Source organism: the organism of the source record quoted next, unplaced genomic scaffold, assembly GCF_019419815.1.
Source record: "Pyrus x bretschneideri cultivar Hongxiangsu unplaced genomic scaffold, Pyrus_bretschneideri_v1 Contig9, whole genome shotgun sequence".
NCBI classification, from domain to species: domain Eukaryota; kingdom Viridiplantae; phylum Streptophyta; class Magnoliopsida; order Rosales; family Rosaceae; genus Pyrus; species Pyrus x bretschneideri.
Genome location: NW_025999831.1, coordinates 2,722,575 through 2,741,186, shown reverse-complemented (window position 1 = coordinate 2,741,186; position 18,612 = coordinate 2,722,575).

The window sequence follows — 18,612 nt, the reverse complement described above, 5'->3', positions numbered from 1 at the left end:
TCAAAAGGCTTGGCATCGCCATAATCCTTTGTCTTGTCCATTCAAGAATCTAACAATACATACGTGCTTTTTGGCTTGTCCGTGACCATCCATATGTGTAATAGTAAAAGGGCAAAGAAATAGATAGCAACACTACGTCGTCCATTGCCAGGCACCATTACTCCTCCTGGGATTCCTTCACAAATATATGTTATCTGCATCCACGCGAGGAGTGGAACCTAAGTGGAATGCATGGCCCTCAAAACTCTCGAGGCTACCCACCCACCACTAATGGACTATAATCATTGTTCATGGCTTACTATTTGAAGGTCAAAATACTACTCACCGCATGTTTTTTTATAACTATTATTATTATTTACTCTTGTATTCGATGTTTTGGGTGGGATTACGACACATGGAGTATTTGGAGCTAACGAAAGACTTTACACAAAACCGAGCGCAGTGGTGTTATAGAATTCATATAGCCGATCTTACTTAGTAGAATAAGGTTTTGTTGTTGGTGTTGTTGTTACTCTTCTATTCGATTCCAAGTTCAAATTACCTCTCTTTAATAGTGTTTATATAAAAAAGAAATTGTGCTATATCCTATATATGAGTGCAACTCGCTATATATGAGACTGTATAAAGGGAAAGATTTTTTCATGTCATCAATTTATTACGTGTCAATTGTCTATGAAGTGGATATATAGTGTACTTCTTTTGCACATGACTAACATTTATAGAATGATAACGTTGCTAACACTAAATCTTAGTTGCATGATAGAATCTCTCATATATAGGATACTCATGTGAACCATGGTCCATTCTCCTCAAATGATACACCAATTTTTCATCATCCTGTTGAGGGTTGCTTATTGGCCATTTCTCAGTTTTCCATCATCAAAATTGTCATATACTCCCAATATTTTCGCATCAGTTGAATGTTGAACCCTATTAGTTTTCTAAAGTTTTACAGAGGAAGGTAGTGCGTGATATAGACTCCTGCAAACTGTGTTTCTCGAATTATTTACTTGGATTATACATGGCCATTTTCTCAGTATTCCATCGGCAAAACTTAAAACAATATTCATCAAGTTTTTCAAATTTCTTTTTAAGGTTTATTCATTTAATGTTAATTGCTTGGATAATAAATGGTCATTTTCTCAGTATTCCATCGGCAAAACTTAAACAATATTCATCAAGTTTTTCAAATTACTTTTTAAAAAATATGACAAATCTCATAAAGCAGTGGCTAAATATTGGGAATAGAATACGTTGTATTTGATGTAAACCCTAGCCCTCTTCAAGAAGGAAGGATCACTGCATCTAATGATGAAACTGAGACATGAATCTTTCCAATTTACATAGAAAGATTTAATTTGATCATTGGGCTAGATGATGAGTTAGTTGGTTGTATATATAGTGAGTTGTGGGAATTATTGATGATAATTGGAAGATATTATTGCAAAACAATTGCATGTTTGGTTCTATAATCTTGTATGCGATATACATGATATAGACACGATATATATAATATTCTTTGCATGATTTTATTTTAAAGATTTTCATGTAATCTGGGTTATTTAATGCTTAATACAAACCAATTGTTTGGTATAGATGCATTTGTATGGTCATTGTTGACGGTACACATATAAGTAAATGCTTTACATATCAATATGAAGCATATCATTTGACTTCGATGACTGCAGTGCAATAGCGCTTATGAAATACCATTCAAAAACCATGTTTGGCGTTGATTCTTCTATTACAAAAGAGGTGACGGTTAGGGCCGAGTGAAATGGCTTATTAAAAAAATTGGTTTATCTGCAAATGTAGAATGGTTATAGTGATATACCAGTTCATGAAATGATTAGTTCCTTTTATTTTTTCAAAAAGGAATGAATCTGAATTGATGCATAGAATCCCATTATTTAAAATGGAAGATGGAATGGCTTCACGCCCAGACAAATCGTGTCTTGATAGGGAAGATGCAAAACATTGCATATGATTTGACGAAGCCATATCTGGGCTTGATATGCCAGGGTGATGTTTTTACAAGCACAAGAGCAGGGGCAAAATTCTACCTTTAGATTGTTGGAGCAATATTAGAAAATATAAAAATAACACAAGAATCCTAAGGATAACAATCATAAAGAAAATAACATCAATAGTATACAAGATTAATATAAACAACTAGAGATAAAGTTAGAAAAACTGACACATTTAGAGATTGAGGCTTGCATAAATGCAATGTCCTAAAGATAGAATTTTGTCCCTACTCTTATACTTGTAATTCGGTAGGCGTCCATCTCCCAGGATTCAACAATCTATAATCCAAAGTTAAAGCACTTCAATCTTCGGACTCTGATGAACTTTATATATTCCGTTCTCTGAAGACATGACTCAGAATTTGACACACGAAGCATGAGAGAAACAAAGTAGGGAAATCCTATTTCTCAAGAGTAAAAATTACCTCTAATTTTTTATATTAATGATGATGGTTTCATGAGTTTATATAGCACCCAATTACTTATTGTGAAAGAGATGTAACCTTTCATTTATAGGTGTCCATAATTTGACAAGAAAATGCACCTAAATAACATATATTTCCAAGAAATATGATTAACTCTACTTTTCATTCAATTATTAAAATTATATATTACAATATTTTATATTATAATATATGATTACCAACAGTTTATTTATTTGGTGTTAATTGGTGTCCAGCATTGTATGCATCACTGCTTTTGTTTCGAAGCTGCCCTTTAATTTTGTCCTTTCTTCTGTGGTACGTCCGTGGGGTTTTGGTGTTCCACAAATCACATCTTGTTTTTACCTTACTTTGGAGTTCCGTTGTAAGTCTTTGATTTTAGAAAAAGACATTTGGTTCTGTGCTTAACTTCTTTCTATGATAATCTGATACGCAAATTTTTTTTTAAAGTTTTGTACACTGCTGCCCACCTAGAAGAGCCACTCGCCCGCCTGCCTGCTTGCTGGCAGAATTCACCATGCCATTCTGTTGCATGAAATGCACCATAGATAGATTTCATCAAACATAATTTTTGTATTCTTTAATTTTGAATTTCCAAAATTCGATTCTTCAAAATACCATAAAGGTAGGCGCATAAATTTAAACATTTAAAAAAACACCAACGGCACAAAAAGTATATTCCGAACTATATAAAATGGGTTAATATAATATGGTGTGGATCTGCTGTGATATATTATTTTATAATTATTAGCTTTAATCAGGGTTAACCAGTTGAGGCCTTACCAGCATTTTTGACCGGGAAAGTTGGGAGAATATGCAACAGATTAGCTGGCTAATTATTTATAATTGTTGATTGAACAATGAAGTATACTGTGTAAAGACAGAGAATAAGTGAATATGTGATGACAAAATATACGTCAAACCAAATCGTATATGAGTGTTGAACACGTTAAAAAATTATTATTTGTTTAAACCTTAATATAAGAAGAATCAATCAACAAAAGGCTCCAATACCTTGTGTTTAGGGTTTGACGATTGGTCATGTGGGGTTCTGTATCAAACTAACGGTGTAGGATCTAGTAATATATTCATGATGAACATATTTGGATGCCTAAATTATTTCCAATTTGAATGAGTTTTTGTAAAAATGATTTTCAAATGAAGATTAAGAGATTGAATAATTCCAATTATGAAATATTTACAGTCAAAATACGTTTTTTGCAGGTGGAAGGAGGGCTCATCCCTTAAAGAGAAATGCAAGTATTATCCTTATCATTTAAAGAATCAGTTAATTAAGTTTTACACCACCAAAATATACACAAACGATGAACCACAAGATAGGGGTTGGTGTCAATAAAGAAAAAGTTGGTGTAAGGAAAAAGATAAGCGTAAGCTATTTTTTTTTTTCCATACAAATATTCTCGTTTGTAGTATTTGCAACGAACAAATAAAATGAGAATCAACAATATAAATAAGAGTGTGCAAAGAAAAATGATGTGCATAAATCACTTTCTTTAGTGTAATTACGTTTTGCTATGAACTTTGACACCTTGATTTATATAACGTCATGTTCAAAGTTCATGCTTGAAAAAGACTAAAGACTTTTGCAAGTTGCCCTTTCCAAATAATCAAAGTTCTTCAACTTGAACTAAAGACTTATTACAACCCTGAGTAAAACAACTAAAGCATGAGTAGCCCGTTACAAGTTAAAAAGTTAAAACCATAATCTAAGTGCCAAAACTTCTCTATAACCCAATTGTTTTGAACTAAAATAAATTACATGATTTTAATATAGTAGACTCTAGATTAACACCTTCCGATAACCTCCTTAGTTTCATAGTAAAATGTGACTTGGTTTCATAGTAAAATGTTTAAACCTGGAAAACAAGTCGAATAACACCATAATGTTAGGGAAAAAAAAGAAAGTGAGAGAGATGCACATTAATTTGAGAAGTGGAAGCCAGACAAGCCAACATAGTTAAAAAACAAAGCAGCATGAGCTACCAACATAGGGTAAACATGCCCTATTAAAGTTGGAGAAGACAAAGTTAGCAAAATTGTCCGCACAACATTTCTTTCGTGATTATGTGAGAGGCGTAGAAAGTTATTTTTCGAATACGGTTTGAACAAATAAACTATTGCATATGAAGAGGTCAATGAGGATCAAAATTAGTCAATTGAAGAGCAGAAATAACACTAGAAGAGTCACTTTTCAACCAAAGACTATGTCAATCGCCTCTGATATGCAAACTCTATACCAATAATGATTGATGACAATTCTAAAAAATAAATGCTACGATGACCAATCTATTGACATAAATTACTGAAAATCCAACGCAATCCCTAAAAAGGAACCGGATCCCCTTCGGATTCAAATGAATTGAGCTTAAGGATCAAATGATTCGAACCATTAAAATTTGATTCAACGGCTATAAACAAGGGGCCCCTCTAAAGTTATAATAATTGTAAAAGTTGGATTAAATTTTAATGGTCCGGATCATTTGATCATTGTGCTCAGTTCCTTTAAGTCCAGAAAGGATCCAATTCCCCCTAAAAACTCCAAATTGGCGCGGCCGCTTTCTCCTACAGTGACAAGATCGAGCAATCACTCTCTGGGCCAATAAGGGCCATTCTTAATTGACATATGGCAGGTTTTCATTAGTTGAAGGGTTCTTCTTTTTCATGTGTGATTGTGATTGGTGGTTCTCTCTAGGCCCACGAAGGTCCTTTCCTCGATTTGTGGCTACTTATTCCACATGTCGCTTTCTGGCTTTCTAGGGTTTGGACTTTGGGACATTTCTCTGTGCCTGCAGTCTTTCATTAAGTTGTTGGACGTGTGTTGAAGTAAAGATAATTTGCAATTATCGTCTACTCGCAAAAGCAATTTAATACACAGACAAAGTCAAATATTTGGTAGTGGTTACAACTGATCAAATGAGGTCTTTAAAATCTTCATAAAAGCATTCAAAGATCTGGAAGATGGTGAAAGAACGGCAAATTACTTGAATTTTCAACTTTATTTGTCAAACCATACAGAGTGAATCTCTATGGTATCGTTTGATATGCAGACGAGACGGGACGGGACAGAACGGAATGGAATAGAGTAGGAGCAAAGATGCCCTCGGATGGAAACAAGGAAGAAGAAGAAGAAGGAGACGGAGAGATTATAATTTTGTGTTCCACGGATGTGGAACAAGTCGTTCCAGGGGATGAGGTAGAACGAAAATTCACCCAAAACTCGTCCTGTGGAACAACTCGTTCCACCCGTTTTAGGCGCACCAAACGTGGGACAGAACGCCTTGTCCCACTCTGTTCCGTTCCGCCCCACGTACCAAATGGTACCTATTAGAACCATGTCAAAAGAGCAAATTCTACTTTATGGTGTATTTTCTTTCTAGAGGACATATATTTAACGGGGGCTTCAAGGTGACCAGTGTTTTAAGCCAATCAAGCATCACCATGTTAAAAACTTAAAAATGTGCGATCATGTTATTGGTCTTGCATGTCACGATAGCATTTTATGTGCATGGAGTCGTGTTATTGGTCTTGCATGTTACGGTAGGGTTCCATGTTCATGTACCTGTATTTTAAACCAATCATGTAACATCATTTTGTTTTTGGTAAACTTAATCGTGAGTAGCTATATCTAAAATTGTAAATTGCATATTGAATCAAATATATTAGGTTACATTATACACACGCAATGCATGTGAAATACGTAGTCTTAGCTCTTAAGCATGATGAGATATAATCCTTTCATTCTTAGCTCTTAAGCATGATTATATTTAATTTACTACTGTTTTAGACTATAATTTTTCTTATTGGGGATGGCACGGTGGCATGAAACATGATCATGGTTATATGTGCGAATTTTAACAGCTAATACATTAGAGAAAACAATGTGCTAAATTTACGACCTAATTTTATTAAAAAAATATATATCAGATTTGATGAAAATATGACTAAATTTAAAACCTTTCAAGTGAAGCTAAATTTTATTTTGAATTGAGATCCAGCTTATGTGGTGGAGCCAATGAATTTGTTAGGTAACTAACTTTAGAGCCCACATATTTGGTAATAATAACTTGATCAATCATGATAATCATCATCTCTAGCTAACATGAGGTTATGATTCCTTCAACTTTCAACCAAATAAACAAGATGCATCCCAAGTCCAAAGGCTATCTTTAAACTTTCAAAACCAATCCGATTTCCTGACACAACGATATTAGGGGCGGAGAGTTGGGTTAACCACACAACTAGTTAGCAATAATTTGATATCGAACTTTTTATTTTTTATTTTTTTATGAAATTTGAATCTACTTACATGTGCTGTAAAACAGCACTAGATCGTAGTGTTTGTGGCAAAACCGATTTGAAATATTTTTTTTTTTTGAACAAATGATATTATATATAACTAAGTGGATATGGGAGTGGGTTAGGCCTTATGATGTGCTAGGAATAATGCGGTTGAAATTCGTTTTTGGCGAGAACCGAACCTAAGACCTCTCACTTACAACTAAAAAAGAATTACCAAGCTGCAGTACTAAGTGGCAAAACGATTTGAAAATTTTAAAGTGCAAGAAAACCAAGCTGTAAAACCAAAACTATCCTTGAATGAAAGAACCTAGAACCCTAATTGAGGTTGGTTTTGGTTTCCCTTTATTTTGGTTCACATAAAGAAATATTAAGCTACCTGTATGAGTAGTCTGGCTTCAAAGGTCTTCGATCCCCATCCAACCCATGAAGCAAAAAATGCACATCCAATCGAGTGCAACATATGACATGTTTGTGGTGCACATGGAGTCAAAAAGATGCAAAGCCAATTAGTTAGAACTCAGCATTTGCAGAAACAGTCAATTCAAAAGAAGAAAAAGAAAAAAAAAATGGTTGGATTTAATTATATCCCACAAAAAAGAAAATAAAAAGAAAATGGGTTGGATTAATTTAGACGTTGACTCATTGTACATTGCTGGCTATCGAAGCATGATATCATAAGCACAATCACTTGTAGAGAAACAAGCATATATTACCACCACCCAAAGTGGTCACCCTGTTTCGGGGGTAAGGAGGAGGGTGCTTTTATTTAAGGGAACTTTAAATAGTCATCTTGCATTCCTTTTATATCAATGCAATGAACGAGCGTTAAAATTAAATGAGTCTATGTTAATTTTTTAGAGTGTCAATAATCGTTTAAAGAGATACAAGCACATTGTAAAAGAAAAGTTACTTGGCTTTGCAGCTAGTTTAATAATTGAAAGGTGATGAGTATAACAAATGGCTGAAGGGATTGAATCAACGCATAAAGTCTACAACAAGGTCAAAGCACTGCCGATTTAAGATTCAATGTCTGATTCGGGTCCATGACTAATCTTTAAAAAAAAAAAATGGCGAGCCAAAATAAACTCGGTGCTTTGCTCTAATATAGTGCATTTTTTATCTTCGTTTAACCAAACCGAAGTTTTAAGATTTTATAATCTTTTTGGTATTTGATATTTGTTTATTTTGTTTTTTTATTTGTACTCATGAATAATATAGAGTTACGAGTCAAGCAACTGCTAGTAGATTTTATGACACACCCCGACTGAAATTAAGGAGTGCTGGCCGTCATGCGAGTGACGGCCATCACACCTTGATGCGTGACGGCCATCACACCTTGATTTCAGTGTGTGATCGCGTGATGGCTATCACACCTTGATTTCAGTGTGTGTCATTTTAGTTTAGAGTACTTCATTTAATTTTTTTGGTTCGTTATATCATGTTGTGATATATGGAGGAGAGACTATCAGAGTCGAGAGAGATGGGTAGAGTCGTCAAGGAGAGAGAAAAGTTCAAAAGTTCTAAGGTGAGGTTGAGAGAGAGAGAGTTGAGTTTAATTCAATGGTTGACATTAAATCTTAAACAATCCGATGGTCATAAAATTTGGGTAGTGCTATCCACACACCTATTTTTACTCCTCACACACCTCTCTCAAATTTTGGCTGTCGAATTGAATGAATTGAAAAAGACCGGTGGATAAAAATTGACAAAGATGTGTGGGATGTAAAAAGAGAATATGTTAGTAGCACACACTACTAATAAAATAAAATTAAATATATATTTTTAATTTTGGTTCAGTTCGGTATTACTGAAGTGACAAGCCTGTGATCCCACAACTCGTATCAGACTTTTGAAAATATTCGGTTACAGTTACTAAGAGCCTGTTTGGTATCTTATTTGAAATTTTTTATCATTTCTCAAAACATTTCTTAAGAACATTTCTTTAAAACAATTTTCTTTAAGACTCAAAAACTTGATTGGTTTACGATTTAAATTTTTTAAATCTTACGACTTAAACTAGACGAAGAGATCTAAAAAGAGGGGTCGCAGGAAAAGGAGAAAGAGAAGAGAGGAGGAAAGAAAGTAAGAGATGATTGAATGAAAGAGAAAGAAAAGAGGGGATTGGACAAGATAGAAAGGAAGATGAGTGAGAGAAAGAACCGAGAGAATGAAGAGAACGGGTTGGAGAAGAGGCGAAAAAGGTAACAAAAAATAAAATAAAAAAAATGAGAGAAAGAAGAAAAAGGAGAGAGATAGATTTGGAGTGAGAAGGGAGAAGGAAGAGAAAAGAAATGTGTGAGTTTAAGTTTAAAAACTCTAAAAACTCACTTTTTATGTTTTTAGATAATAGACTATATTTTTGAGTTAGTCTTGAGTTCAGTTTTTGAAATAAGTCCTACCAAACAAGTTTTTAAGACCTAAAATTTAAAAATTGTTTTTAAGTTTAAAAAGTTGAATTCAAGTAGAGTACCAAACAAACCCTAAATGATTTACTATAATCAATTCTGTATTGTTCAATTTGGTATAGGCACGGTTCGGTCTTTTCAAATATTTTATCAAGCCCTAGTATAAACTAAGAAATACTTGGAAATCTCATATATTATATATATGTCTGGTCAGGCCCTGTACATAGAGATGAATCAGATGATGAGTACATCTAAAAAAACTAAGCCTAAGGATCAAATAATCCGAACTGTTGAAATTTAATACAACTTAAAGATCAAATGATTAGGACTGTTGAAATTTGATTCAACGACTACAATTATTATAACTTTTAAAGGAATCTCATATTTGTAGTTGTTGAATCAAATTTCAATAGTCCGAATCATTTTATCTTTAAACTCAGTTTTTTTTTAGAACCGAAATGAATCTGTGCTCTCAGATGATGGCCACTCAACGGATAACCTAAACATTGTAGCTGCCAGCTGGCGAAAATAAATTATGGATTACAAAAATTCCAGTTGAACATTATCTTATTGAGGATAATTATTAAAAAAATCAACTCACGTCCAAGAAAGAATAAAAAGGTTTATTTTTTAGGTAAAAAGTTGCTTTGTACCTTAATTATACACATGTGAGAAAACGACTCGCATCAGTCAGTGATGGTATAGCGGCCGGAAAATTTGTTGGGAAACGTCTCCGATGTCCTCTTAATTATTCGATTAGTAATCACTTGTGTACATAAGGTATTCAACAAATTTAATTAAACGTCTTCGATGTCCTCTTAATTATTCGAGTAGTAATCACTTGTGCACATAAGGTATTCAACAAATTTAATTAACACTTCAATGACAGAGTTAGAATTTTAGCTTATGAGCTCAAAAGTTTCAATTTGAAACTCTCCTAATCATGTGGTGAGCAATTGACACTCGTTGTTTTGGATCTGCTATGGTATCGTCATCAGCATACCTTTTTTAAAACCTAAACCCCAAACCCCTTTGATTCTCTTCCTCTCTCCCTCCTCTTCACAACAGATTGCTTGAACAAAGTAAGAGCCGCTGACCTCAAATCAAATCCGCTAAAAGAAATTAAACTAAAAATGTCAGATTGGGGCACCGAGCTTATGAAAAAACCTTGAAAATCATAACCATAGCACTAAAAATGTCAAGTGGGCCTGTGACCAACGTCGTCCCTTCATTGCTCCTCCTTTGCAACACTTGGCAATGTCTCTGTGTGTACTAAATGGCTCGGTTGATGATTATAGTCTACTAACCATTCGACGAAATGGCACACTAAAAAAATTACAAGTTGCTTCATCCAATTTTTTTTTTTTGTGCCTAGTGTGCAAAATTTCCTTTCTAACTCTCCTCAGTTTTGGGGGTCCCCTACTGCGCATCACTTAGTACTATAAATAGGTAATGTTTATTTTATCGGTAAGTAAAATGTCTTAAATTCAATAAGCGACAAGTTTTATTAATACAGTATATCGTTATATTAAGAAAAAAACTTTGCTTTGAGAGTGTGAGACAATGAAGTTTGTTTCAGTTTGAGGCAAGTTACAAACTCGGAGCACTTCCACCATTCTCAAATAGCCTAGAGGACGGCGGATTAAAATCACCTCCCTCCCCACAAAACTCCTCCACCCCATTCCAATCCACTAGGATCTAGAGGAGCCTAGTTGCTCACCTAGGCTAAAATTGACTAGCCTAGCTCCTAGGCCATATGATGCAAGGATAATATAAGCTATAATTAAAAAATTAATACTAAAAAATATATATAATTAAAAATTAATAAAAAGTATAAAAACATAATTAAAAATATAAAAAATTAATCATAAAAATTAATTAAACATACAATAAATATAAAATAAAAAAATATTTTTATCTATAAATACCTAACTATGTTCTTTCATCTCACACCACATTTCAATATTTCAGATACTTTCAACCAAGCTTTATTATCACCCGAAATTAAAAATAAATTATTTTTATTAATTTATATTAAAAAAAAATTTAATACGAATTGTCTAGAATATTCAGTTTAGGGTGGAGATGCACGGGGGAGGATTCCCTCCCCTCCAAATTTCCTCTCCTTCCCTTACTTCCTATTTGAATGGCCATGGTTAAGCTACATCAACATCTTATATTGATTTTTTTTATAGAGATAATAAGACAAAAAACAATGTATGAGAGGAGGAGAGAGAAGGGAATGAAAATAGGAAAGAAGAGAATCCTACTCCGGAGATGCACTTGAGCCGTTACCATCCACTAAGGATAGTTACTATTCATTTAGGAGATTGAATTACTATGTGCTTTTTAGGATGGAAATACTCTGATGGTAACAAATTGGAGCAGTGAGTGCAGTACGAAACAAAAACATATTCTTTTCGTCGATAATAGTTCTGCCCTCATAGAAATATCTCTGTTTACAAAAATGAAGGGACAAAATACTTGAAGGCTCCATCATTCACAATACATAAATATTTAACTATAAGAGTTAAAAAAAAAAAAAAACATATATTTTAGCTATATTCACAGCCGGCGTTGCAGCTAGCCTAAGAAATTACAAACAAATTAAGAAACACCCCTCAATTACTATGGTGATAATTTCAATTAAGGACGCTAATACAAGATCATGTATAATATGTAATAATTGCGTTGTTACACTTCTTCAAATGACTATGGTTGAAGAAACAACCCTCAATTACTAGCTCCCTTGTCTTGGAAATAACTTGAATGTGGCACAGATTGGGTCACGTGATTAATAAATTAGTATACATGAGCGACTAAAATCAGACTGATGGAACAAAGATATTGCAAGTTCATTTGTAAATTATTGTTCATTTGATAATATGCGGAGGAATTTAAAACTTCGTAGAGTATGTTTTGTTTCTTGTTTACTTGAGTTTTTTTTAAAGTGCTTTTAAAATGACTGAAAGCGTTTTTGATGAAAATATTTCTTAAACTAGTCCTTAGTAAAAATTCAAGTGAATCTTTAAAAAACACTTTAAGTGCTTCTCATAAGAAGCACATATATGATGTTTTTTTAATAAGCACTTAAAGTACTTTTGGAACACAAAATCTATTTCACCAGAAGCATTTTTAGTTATTTTAAAAACACTTTCAAACGAGCTTTTAGAAGTAAAGCAACTTAAGAGCTTAGATTTTTGCTCTCAAACTATAATTCCCCAACTTATTGTGAGTCTGTGACAATATTGAATGGAGAACGATTCTCTCCCCTCTCTTTTTCCCTCCTATTCTCTCTCCTCCTATTTGAATGGTCACGGTTAAGCCACGTCAACATCTTATATTAATTTTTTATAGAAAGAAAAATACAAAATAGAGAGTGAGAGAAGAAAATAGAAAGGGATGAAAATAGAAAGGAAGAGAATTCTAGTCCCTATTGCATACGATATAGTGTTCACCAAAATGCGATAATTTTACTGTCGCTAAAAGAAAAGTTGATAGGGAAAGATGAGGGAACTGTAGCGTTTTTCTGTCTGTTACATATTTAACATATTTTGGACATACTTTTTCCTCAGGCCTTCCTCGGTGTGTGAGCTAGAAAATCGAGTTATTCTTCCAGTAAGTCGGAAAGTTTGAATTTTATGAGTGATACTAATTCTTAAATTGGACTTGAAATGTCTTACTTGTATAAAGTATTTTAAAAAGCTCTGCATAGGGTCGTTTAGTGTGACATCCCACATCGCCCAAGGAAGTGATCCTTAAATGTATATTCTCATCCCTACCTAGCACGAGGCCTTTTGGGAGCTCACTGGCTTCGGGTTCCGTAGGAACTCCGAAGTTAAGCGAGTAGCGCACGAGAGCATTCCCAGGATGGGTGACCCATCGGGAAGTTCTCGTGTGAGTTCCTAAAAACAAAACCGTGAGGGCGTGGTCGGGGCCCAAAGCGGACAATATCGTGCTACGGTGGTGGAGCGGGTCCGGGAAGTGATCCACCCCGGGCCGGGATGTGACAATTTGGTATCAGAGCCTATCCCTGGCTGGAATTGTGCCGACGAGGACGTCGGGCCCCTAAGGGGGGTGGATTGTGACATCCCACATCGCCCAGGGAAGTGATCCTTAAATGTATATTCTCATCCCTACCTAGCACGAGGCCTTTTGGGAGCTCACTGGCTTCGGGTTCCGTAGGAACTCCGAAGTTAAGCGAGTAGCGCACGAGAGCATTCCCAGGATGGGTGACCCATCGGGAAGTTCTCGTGTGAGTTCCTAAAAACAAAACCGTGAGGGCGTGATCGGGGCCCAAAGCGGACAATATCGTGCTACGGTGGTGGAGCGGGCCCGGGAAGTGATCCACCCCGGGCCGGGATGTGACATTTAGACACACTATAATTTTTGCAGTAAAACTCAAATTTTAGGTCCTACATCTACCCAAATTTGCTCTACCCTTGGACTAAATATGAATTTTAACCCAAACTCATTTTTGAGACAAATTTAATCTAGGATTCCTCTTGGTTTAGTGGGCTGTCCCACCATATAAGTGTATTTTTATTAGTTTTATATTTATAAATTCATTGAAACTAATGAGTAAAATCTAATATAATCAAATCTAACAGTAAAAACAAAGGATCTAATAGTCCAAATTTAAATCCAACGGCTAAAATAATTAAAAAAAAAAAAATCTTCCATATGTTTCATACTCTTTTATAATGTTTCATAAGTTTCATGGTGTCGGTTTAGTGATTTTCCAATATTTATTGGTATCTAAATATTTTTAGGTTAAAATGTCTATAAAATTAAATTATGACAGTCTACATAATTTTTTTTATCTTTAAAAGTTACTTAAAAACAAATATCCTAAATTCATTCTTTAATGATCTAGGGTTAAAAATTTAACGAGAAGGTTGGAGTAGAAAAACTGTTTCTAGTTTAAATGTTTTAGGTTTTAATCCAAAGATTAGAGATGGTTTTAAGCTTGCTCAGATGCTAAGCAGTTGGCTAGCCACAACTAACCTCTAGACGTTTTAAAAATAAATAAAACACCTAAGTCTTATTTGTATTATTTTATATATGAAAATCAAACTCATCTGAACAAATGTGAACGAGCTTGATTTATTTTCAGCATGGAGATCTTTAAAACAGAAAAACAACTAAGAAAAGCGTGATGCATTGCCAAGTCAACATAAGAGAGAGTATGCTGCACAACATTTTTCCACTTTAACAACCCCAGGTGACATAACAACCGCAGTAAGACAGTAGACTTTGAAGAAAGTATGGTGTGCGTGATAGCCAAAGTCAACACGCCTTGTCCTTAATACGGTTTTAGATTGTAGTACGTGAATTAAATCAGTTGATAAGGATATTCGCTTTTTTTATTTATTCTAGTTTAACACACTTTATTGATAATATTTATTTTTTTATATATTTTTTTATGCGAACAATAGTGGGGAAGAGAGGATAATCAAATTCGGGACTTGAAGTCATGCAAGAGCATCCTTGAAAAAAAAAGATAGTGTTATTTACACATTTTTTTCACCTTCTACACATCCTTATTAATTTTGACAATTGATCTTTTTCAATCTTTTTGATAAGAATCAATACAATCTTTATAAGGTTCCTCCTCCGAATGAAATTCAATGGCATCCAGAGAGACCACGTCTTCGTTCATAGGATCCCAAGAATTCAAAGAGGTTTGTCAAAAGTAAAAGTTAGTGTGCGAATAATTACAAAAAAATTAACGTTATTAGGTTTGTTTTACGGTATACGAAATACTGGTTATCGGTACAGTGTAGAGAGTATAAACTCTAGAGTAGAGTGTGACTATTAACCGTTGTCAAAAGTAAAACTTAAACAATATTCATCAAGTTTTTCAAATTACTTTTTAAAAATATGACAATTCTCATAAAGCAGTGGCTAAATATTGGGAATAGAAAACGTTGTATTTGATGTAAACCCTAGCCCTCTTCAAGAAGGAAGGATCACTGCATCTAATGATGAAACTGAGACATGAATCTTTCCAATTTACATCGAAAGATTTAATTTGATCATTGGGCTAGGTGATGAGTTGGTTGCATATATAGTGAGTTGTGCGAATTATTGATGATAATTAGAAGATATTATTGCAAAACAATTGCATGTTTGGTTCTATAATCTTGTATGCGATATACATGATATAGACAAGATATATATAATATTCTTTGCATGATTTTATTTTAAAGATTTTCATGTAATCTGGGTTATTTAATGCTTAATACAAACCAATTGTTTGGTATAGATGCATTTGTATGGTCATTGTTGACAGTACACATATAAGTAAATGCTTTACATATCAATATGAAGCATATCATTTGACTTCGATGACTGCAGTGCAATAGCGCTTATGAAATACCATTCAAAAACTATGTTTGGCGTTGATTCTTCTATTACAAAAGAGGTGACGGTTAAGGCCGAGTGAAATGGCTTATTGAAAAAATTGGTTTATCTGCAAATGTAGAATGGTTATAGTGATATACCAGTTCATGAAATGATTAGTTCCTTTTATTTTTTCAAAAAGGAATGAATCTGAATTGATGCATAGAATCCCATTATTTAAAATGGAAGATGGAATGGCTTCATGCCCAGACAAATCATGTCTTGATAGGGAAGATGCAAAACATTGCATATGATTTGACGAAGCCATATCTGGGCTTGATATGTCAGGGTAATGTTTTTACAAGCACAAGAGTAGGGGCAAAATTCTACCTTTAGATTGTTGGAGCAATATTAGAAAATATGAAAATAACACAAGAATTCTAAGGATAATAATCATAAAGAAAATAACAACATCAATAGTATACAAGATTAATATAAACAACTAGAGATAAAGTTAGAAAAACTGACAAATTTAGAGATTGAGGTTTGCATAAATGCAATGTCCTAAAGATAGAATTTCGTCCCTACTCTTGTGCTTGTAGTTCGGTAGGCGTCCATCTCCCAGGATTCAACAATCTATAATCCAAAGCCAAAGCACTTCAATTTTCAGACTCTGACGAACTTTATATATTCCGTTCTCTGAAGACATGACTCAGAATTTAACACACGAAGCATGAGAGAAACAAAGTGGGGAAATCCTATTTTTCAAGAGTAAAAATTAACTCTAATTTTTTATATTAATGATGATGGTTTCATGAGTTTATATAGTACCCAATTACTTCTTGTGAAAGAGATGTAACCTTTCATTTATCAGTATACATAATTTGACAAGAGAATGCACCTAAATAATATAATATTTCCAAGAAATATGATTAACTCTATTTTTCATTCAATTATTAAAATTATATGTTACAATATTTTATATTATAATATATGATTACCAACAGTGTATTTATTTGGTGTTAATTGGTGTCCAGCATTGTATGCATCACTGCTTTTGTTTCGAAGCTGCCCTTTAATTTTGTCCTCTCTTCTGTGGTACGTCCGTGGGGTTTTGGTGTTCCACAAGTCACATCTTGTTTTTACCTTACTTTGGAGTACCGTTGTAAGTCTTTGATTTTAGAAAAAGACATTTGGTTCTGTGCTTAACTTCTTTCTATGATAATCTGAGACGCAGATTTTTTTTTAAAGTTTTGTACACTGCTGCCCACCTAGAAGAGCCACTCGCCCGCCTGCCTGCTTGCCGGCAGAATTCACCATGCTATTCTGTTGCATGAAATGCATCACAGATAGATTTCATCAAACACAATTTTCGTATTCTTTAGTTTTGAATTTCCAAAATTCGATTCTTTAAAATATAATAACAGTAGGCGCATAAATTTAAACATTTAAAAAAACACCAACGGCACAAAAAGTATATTCAGAACTATATAAAATGGGTTAATATAATATGGTGTGGATCTGCTGTGATATATTATTTTATAATTATTAGCTTTAATCAGGGTTAACCAGTTGAGGCCTTACCAGCACTTTTGACCGGGAAAGTTGGGAGAATATCCAACAGATTAGCTGGCTAATTATTTATAATTATTGATTGAACAATGAAGTATACTGTGTAAAGACAGAGAATAAGTGAATATGTGATGACAAAATATACGTCAAACCAAATCGTACATGAGTGTTGAACACGTTAAAAAATTATTATTTGTTTAAACCTTAATATAAGAAGAATCAATCAACAAAAGGCTCCACGACCTTGTGTTTAGGGTTTGATGATTGGTCATGTGGGGTTCTGTATCAAACTAACGGTGTAGGATCTAGTAATATATTCATGATGAACATATTTGGATGACTAAATTATTTCCAATTTGAATGAGTTTTTGTAAAAATGATTTTCAAATGAAAATTAAGATATTGAACAATTCCAATTATGAAATATTTACAGTCAAAATACGTTTTTTGCAAGTGGGAGGATGAGCTCATCCCTTAAGAAGAAATGCAAGTATTATCCTTTTCATTTAAAGAATTGGTTAATTAAGTTTTACACCACCAAAATATACACAAACGATGAACCACAAGATACGGGTTGGTGTCAATAAAGAAAAAGTTGGTGTAAGGAAAAAGATAAGCGTAAGCTATTTTTTTTTTTTTTTCCATACAAATATTCTCGTTTGTAGTATTTGCATTGAACAAATAAAATGAGAATCAACAATATAAATAAGAGTGTGCAAAGAAAAATGATGTGCATAAATCACTTTCTTTAGTGTAATTACGTTTTGCTATGAACTTTGACACCTTGATTTATATAACGTCATGTTCAAAGTTCATGCTTGAAAAAGACTAAAGACTTTTGCAAGTTGCCCTTTCCAAATAATCAAAGTTCTTCAACTTGAACTAAAGACTTATTACAACCCTGAGTAAAACAACTAAAGCATGAGTAGCCCGTTACAAGTTAAAAAGTTAAAACCATAATCTAAGTGCCAAAACTTCTCTATAACCCAATTGTTCTGAACTAAAATAAATTACATGATTTTAATATAGTAGACTCTAGATTAACACCTTCCGATAACCTCCTTAGTTTCATAGTAAAATGTGACTTGGTTTCATAGTAAAATGTTTAAACCTGCAAAACAAGTCGAATAACACCATAATGTTAGGGAAAAAAAAGAAAGTAAGAGAGATGCACATTAATTTGAGAAGTGGAAGCCAGGCAAGCCAACATAGTTAAAAAAACAAATCAGCATTAGCCACCGACATAGGGTAAACATGCCCTATTAAAGTTGGAGAAGACAAAGTTAGCAAAATTGTCCGCACAACATTTCTTTCGTGATTATGTGAGAGGCATAGAAAGTTATTTTTCGAATGCGGTTTGAACAAATAGACTATTGCATATGAAGAGGTCAATGAGGATCAAAATCAATCAATTGGAGAGCAGAAATAACACTAGAAGAGTCACTTTTCAACCAAAGACTATGTCAATCGCCTCTGATATGCAAACTCTATACTAATAAT